Here is a 7,620-nt window from a genome sequence, read left to right as displayed (position 1 = left end):
ATTTAATCACTGTGTAACCTAACTGACTGATTATTTGCATGTGTGCTTTTGGACAACAGATCCCCAAAGGTAAGCTTGTTATTACCTATTTGCACGTATTATATAATAGTAGATGCCCTATGTTGAGCTCTTTAGTGTATGCCTGGTACTCTGCTAAATACTTTATATTCACTAATCCATTGGATCCTCATAATAATGTTTTGATGTGTGAATTATTATCTCTATCAAATAGATGAATGCCTGATAACTATGCAGCAAAAATGTGCTGAATTCATGAAGCCACTTGTCTAATGTTTCTCCTTCCTGTAATCACCTCCCTTACCACCACTCAGTAAGTGGTGGAACTAAAACGCAAACCTGGCTATCTATGAAGCTAACCTTGTTTCTTACTGAGTGCTGTTAGGTATACTGATAGAGCAAGTGCATAACATTTGGCACCTTAACTCAGCTAATTAGTGTTGGAGTTTAATTTTTGGAATTTTTTGAGGCAGTAACTGAGTAATTGTCATCTGAAAAACCCCTTCCTCTGCAAGGATCCAAAACCAATGTTGACCAATAACTGTATTGATGACATCATAACCCCAGACAGGAAGAAACTTCCCTTTAGTAACTTTACCAGCTCACCTTCCAGCTTACTTTTCTAATCATCATGACTGATTATGTAGCTTAATAATATTTGTTTAATAAAATTATTAAGGAATTTTAAAGATGTATAGTTGTAGATGCAAGTTCCTTTCAAATTTTTTAATTAATGTTCCCTTCTGTCAGCTTATCCCTACTCTGCACTGCATTGAAACATGCAGAGAACACAACTGAAGGACTTTTAAAACAATTTAGGAAACATCTTCTTCAGAGCCCTAAACACACTTGCCAGTGTAGGGAGAAAAATTCCATTAAAATTACTTTGCTTTTAAAGTGCTTACGGGTTCATGGGAAGAAGTACTCAAAGCATGCAAATAAAAATAGGGTTTTATTCTAAAATACCTGAAAACACTTTAGTAATATATTATTACATTTATTTTCTCTTTTACCTTTCCATATGGAAAAAAACAAAAACAAAAAACCCTCATCATGATAAATACTTTATCTTTTCTTCTTTTCTCTGATCAAGGTCCAAGACAGTTACAAAGAAATACTCCCTAAGTAAAAGAAGAGAAAATTCTCAAAGAAGAGAACGTAAAACTTGATATCCTTATATCTCGCAGTAGACTGAAATTTGTTTGGAATATAGTATGATAAAGTGACTGACAATTCAACCTCCTAAAGCTTGTGACACACCAGTATCCCTGAATGTCTAACTTTAGCATTTGGCTGGTGCCTGTGAACTCATCATTTCAATAAAAACAAACTAGTTCAATTTCCTTGTCTGAGGCTTCATAAAAACTTAAAGTTTAAGTGTATTTCCTGCACATCTTTACTATGATATTTAACAAGCTAAAAATGTGGTTCATTGTTGGGAAGTACTGTAGGAAAAAGTCACATAAAAGCTGTTTCAAGTCTGAAAAATGGGGTACTTTTGAACCCATCAGAGGAAAAGTGACATTTTTTTACTGTTTCATGAAAATTTCTGATAGCTTAAATCTGCTTCTCTTTATTCCCCTCTCCCCCATTATTTTTAAGTCATTTTCTTTACTCTTCTTTCCCCTCTGAAATCAGATTACTACAGACATTACCTGTGTTAGAAATAGTCTTGTGATTCTTGTGCCAGGGCTGATGAGCTCCTGAATTTAATGGCATAGCTTACTCTAAATCTTCTTCACCAAGGAGGCATTTGATCTTCAGCACTTTGAATATAAAGCATTGTGTTTCCTTCCTTCCTTGTGATTGATCACATTCCTGTTTGTCATTGAAAAGGTATATTGTTTTGACGTGTCAGCAAAAAAAAAAAAAAAAAAAAAAAAGAAAGAAAGAAAAAAAGAAAATAATATCCTAGATGTATATGAGATTATAGTTGTCATCCTGTTGGAAAATTTAAAGCCTGTAAGTAAAATTAATGCAACATAAATCAAACCCGGGATTTTCAATAGTTATGTTTTTTTCAGGAATATTTGCTTTTTAAAATGGTATTGGTTTAATGGTAAATTAAAACAACTCAAATTTATAGATTTTCAATCAGTTTGTCAAAATCACTCAGCCTGATCCTGTACTCCGTACAGGTCACATTTAATTTCTTCTAAGGTCATCAGTGGCCCTTTGTGGGTGAGGCTTTCTTTGAACAAAAAACCCCTTTATCTTGGCTGTTTACATTTCTACCGGGACTGTTTTTACAAAAGATTTGAAATATTTGACATACACACTTACTAGAATTTTATAACTGTGTGAAGATGTTTTTTTCCCCATACACTTCAATATTTTTTGTTTTTTTTGTATCAGAAGGTTAAAATACCTGATCAGAATTTAAAAATTTATAACTATTTGAATGACCCTATCCTATTCAAATTTTCCTGTACCGTGTAAATAAACCAAACACTCCCAATTCTGTGTTTCACTTTGATAATTAGGCATTGGGGGTGGGGGAGGGTGGGTCAATGATGGTTAGTCAGTGAAAGCAAATATTTTTAAAATAGATGATAAAAACAAAGTTGACTTAGCCTGGAGACTATTTGGTTAGTATTAACATTCACAGAGACAAGTAAGTGCCGCTAAATTTAAATGCAACCAAAGTTATTTTAATAGCCTCTTTTTGTCTGAAGGTAAACAATCATCAGAATACAGATAATCCTTTGATCTCTCCAAAGATTTTAGTTAATGAATCAAAGTATTTAAGGTACAGAGCTTTCACTTGCCTTAGAGAATGCATCAAAAATGTGTCTCACAAGACAGGAAGAACTCTGGAGTTTCACCAAAAATATAGTATGAACTGCCATTCCAAACAGAAATCAAATTAACCCAAAATGGAAAAAATAATAATTTTATTTTTTTAAAGTTACATGAGGACTAAAAAGATAAATAGGAAAAGAAAAGCGTTATTAGCTGTATCTAGAGTTCTACGCTTAACTTACTATCTCCAGCAAAATTATTTTAAAAACAAGGTTAATGGGTGTCTGAGATTATATAAATGAAATTAGTTATGCATTAGTTACAGATTAAACTGATGTAACAAATATACCTAAAATGCAGGGGCTCAGACAAAAAGGTTTATTTCTCCCTCACATACCAGTTCAGAGGCAGAAGGGTGCTTCAGGGTAGTAGGTGGCTCTGCCCCAGGAGGTCCTCAGGAACCCAGCTTTCCTTTATCTTGTGCTGTGTCATTTTCTAGGATGTTGACCTTAGCCGTGTGGTAGAAACTGGCTTATGGCAAGGTGCATTCTAGACAGAGTATGTGGTCGAAGAGAATACTTAGAGGTGAGAATGGAACAGTGAAAGACTGGGCCAATATGATATAGCGATGTATTGATATTAAAGGGTATATGGATAGAATGAGGTATGTGGATAGGAAGAGAAAAAAGAAGTGAGAGATTCTAAACCATTTCAGGAAAACGTTTTAGAGGAAAACTGAAAATAGGGTGATCTTATTTAATAATTGACAAGGAAGACACGGTCAATTATTTTGAAGATTGATTCAAGATGAGATAATATGGAAGATGAGACATGTAGAGAGGAAAATAGTGCCAAATACATGGTAAGTTTGAACATCAGGAATTAGTAACTCAGTATCAAGATGTACAATGGTGTTAGAATGATAGCCACTTTCTAACCAGCAGGGTGCCATGTAGATCCCACCGAGAAGGAAAGAGCAGGGTGGCTGTGGCTATACTTATGTCTCTTATTGTTGAATTTCTGAGAAGCGTGTTATCTCCCAGGAATCCTCAAGAAGAAAGAGACGGGGAAGGAAGTACTCAGGCCCTCATTATTGGTAACATTGAGTAGACAAGGACCCTATAAATCAGGGGTCACTGAACTTTTTCTGTGAAGGGCCAGATAGTATATATTTCAGGATTTGTGTGTCACACAGTCTCTGTCACAACTATTCAATTCTGCCATTGTAGGGCAAAAATAGCCATAGGCAATATATGAAGACCCAATCATAGCTGTGTTGCAATAAAACTTTATTTATAAATAAAAGGTAGAGGACTGGATTAGGCCCCCAGGCTGTACTTTATTGACCTCTGTTCTAAAGCAATGAAATGGGAGTAATTAGGTAAATTAGGCAAAGTTCTTTTGAATGATAAGTTTATAAAAGTTTATAAATAAGTTGCACTCTACTAGATATAAACAATTTAGAGAGATGAAGGAGAACAACATAGGAATAGGATAAACAATATTCTTTAGGAGGTAATGGAGAAGATGTTGATGCCCTCAGAAGTGTAGATGCTTTGGAATAGGAAGAAATATATGCAATTTTTATTACATATAAAGATTATTTCTTCTCTAAATGTATGGATTCCAAAATAAAACTCATAAACCAGCATAAAGTGTAGCAGAAAACTACAACACATTAAAAGTATATTTAAGATGATTTAAACCAAACGTGAACAAATGAATACTTATTAAATACTTAATTCTAGGAGTTCCTTTCTTTTCCTTCCTTCCTCCCTCCTTCCCTCTCCCCCCTCCTCTCTTTTTCTTCCTTTCTTTCCATTGATTTAGTCTTTCAGAGCTTCCAAAAAGAACTATCTGGTATAGATAAACAGATTCTAAATCTCATTTCAGACTTTCAAAATACAATCATAATATAAAAAGTTATATCAGGACAAGGTATACAATATTAATTGAATGTTATTATTCCCTCCAAAAGATTCTAAACATTAACCATTTTTATTGTTTATACAACACTATAGAGGTTATAAAGAATATAAAATAAATACTTTAAAAAATATTACATTAGAAAATTTTTCTTACGTAGCAATGCTCGAGACCAAACAATATTTTTTATAAGATATGCCATCGCACATTTTTTTTCTCAGGAAGTAAAGGTCATCAGAAATAATGGCCTTAACTACTCTGCAAAGCGATGGTCAGGTGAGTAATATCAATGATCTTGACACCCACTCTAGGCTGAAAAGGGTAAACCTGTTCTCAGTTTACAAAAGGATCTGCTTGCCTCAACATCCTGCCCTTGGTGTGTTAGTCATTCTGATTTTGAAACTCCTGGGCAGGAAAGCACTTTGGATCAAATTTGCTTCTCCTGACCAATGGCTTCATGCTAAGCATTTCTCTGTACTAGTGCTATTATTTCTCACTGGTCCAGAATCCAACTTGGAGACCTTCAAAAAAGTTGAGTGTTACTCTGTGATAATGATGGTCTCTATTCGAGGTGCTTTATATTTTGTAAAATGTTTTCATCTAAATGATTGAATTTCAGGCTTCTGACCAGCCATAAAGGTAAGGAGACATGCAAAGAATGCAGTTCTTATTTTCTAAAGGAGAAAATAAACTCTAAGAGGTGAAGCAAACTCCAGTCCACAGCTATTAAGAAAGAGCTGAAACAAACACAAGATCTCTTTTTCTGAGACTACCTCTCTAGTCCACATCTCCGTGTCAAGCCTGTCCATTTTTCCACACCAGTATTTCTAAATTCATGCCCTCTTTCTACTTGCCACTGAGAACCTTGAGATAAACTTTTTAATAGTAACCAGGGAAAGAATATCACAACTAAACATATCAACAAGTGAAACAGCAACTATACAAAGGCTCCCATTACAAACACCTGACTATCAGCCAAGAAAGTGGAGTTATAGGCCCTCTTATTCTGCATGTTAACTGTGTGCCCTTGGACAAATCAAACAACCTGTCTGGCATTCAGCTTTCTTATCTATTAGAGGAAAGCATGGTATAAGATCCCTCCTACACATAAAATTCTAAAATATTACTAAAGGAATCCATATTTTTTAAAACAAAATCTTGCTGTGTTACTCCCTTTTAGAATTGCTGGAATGAAGTGCAGAAGGCAAAATTACAACTGCCAATTCTTTAGCAATTTGGACTGTGTAGCACTAACTTAAACCCACCTGTGGGAATAGAGTTGGAGGCAACACACGATCTCAGCTTGCTCTGTTTGCATTTTCAAAACCACTAAGGGAAGTTGGGCTGAAACTGGTTTTGGACAAATACAGAAACTTTATATCAAACTTGACACGAAAGATAATGCTATGCCATATTAATGACTTTTAATTGTATCAGTAATTTCCTATTGTATTGTTTTGGATTCAGTTATGCTGGCACAAAATAAAAAACAAAAAAACAGTATGGTTACAATTTAATTTAATCTATTAAAACTCTCCAACATGTGGTACAGGTGCATGCTACTTGAATGTATTTAACTAGTATGGTTTAAAATTTATGTAACTGATAAATCGCAGGCTTGATTAGACTGACCAGTCTGCATTTTCTGAATCTCTCCTGGGAGCCATTTTGCTTCTTTTATCTTCATTTATCACCAGGCCCCAATCTTAGCTTGAAGAATTTCCAAAGATAAAATGGTCAGTCTCACAATGAACATCAACTCCATGCCTTTTATTCCCACTCTCGTCTTCTCCTATTTTCTGACCCTTAGAAAAGATGATTATAAAGAAGAACACATACTTCTTAACAGTATCCAGAACAGCTGCCCACAAACATATCTTTGGATCCAGCAGACTGGCCTGTGGTCAGTTCCTTTTTTGCTGTTCCTTTATAAGGTAAGGTCACCCAGTTCAGTTCACAGGCTAGATGCTGAACTGCTACTTGTCTAATTCCAGAAAGTAGCTTGCCATCCAAACACATAATTAAAGAGGGCAGCAGCCTGTGTTCCAGAATGGTGATGCAATATTTCGGGGAAGAGTCTGTTGGTAAAATCAGTAGCACACCCACCTAGCCACTACCATATTTGGCTAACAGAAGGCTATTTTGCTTACTCTAGGAACATTTAAGGTCAGGTCTACTAATTGTTTCTATAATTATAGTTTGAACCCGAGATTTGCCCATATCAAAATTAATGATACATAATCTAATGAATACAAAACTATGGAAAATGCCAGAGACATCATGTGTCAGTTTCCATGGTGTGAAAAATTTGCCAATGACCTTTATCGAGTTATTAAATCTCTCTTTACTTCATAATTCTGGACTGTAATCTGTAAAATATAATGCAAACCTCCTACTTACTTGACAGGGAATCATAATTATTTTTTTAATGACTCTTAAGCCTATTAGGAAAAATTTCTCTATAAATACACGGTATCTTTCCACTAATTTATCCCCTACAATTTGTCAACTCTAGCAGTTAATTTCCCCCTTATGTTTACATTAAATCTTTAGAAATGTAAGTTTCTAAAGTTCTTTGTTAAAGAAATGTCTTAATAACCCCCGCTGCCAACCACTTTTCTTCTTAAAGCATATCTGTTGAATTTACAGAATAGAGATTGTCAACCAGAAACTGGCAAGAATTTTTTCGCTTTCTTTGTCTTAACAGGAAGTGTGTTTTAATACCTAATGATAATTTTATTTATTGTGGAAACAAAAAGCAATTTTTTACTGAAGAACTTTCACAACCAATTACTGATGCCCAGATGAAGCATTGTCCATCCTCCCATTGCCTCCACCTCCAAAAGCCATGTCTTTTTCTTAGAAAGTACAACATAAATAGGGAAAATGGAAATGTAGCTCCTTGCATGCACTTACTAATTCCAGGGTTATATT

The sequence above is a fragment of the Rhinolophus ferrumequinum genome, chromosome 3 (assembly GCF_004115265.2).
Source record: "Rhinolophus ferrumequinum isolate MPI-CBG mRhiFer1 chromosome 3, mRhiFer1_v1.p, whole genome shotgun sequence".
In the NCBI taxonomy this organism is placed as follows: domain Eukaryota; kingdom Metazoa; phylum Chordata; class Mammalia; order Chiroptera; family Rhinolophidae; genus Rhinolophus; species Rhinolophus ferrumequinum.
This window is presented reverse-complemented; position numbering follows the sequence as displayed.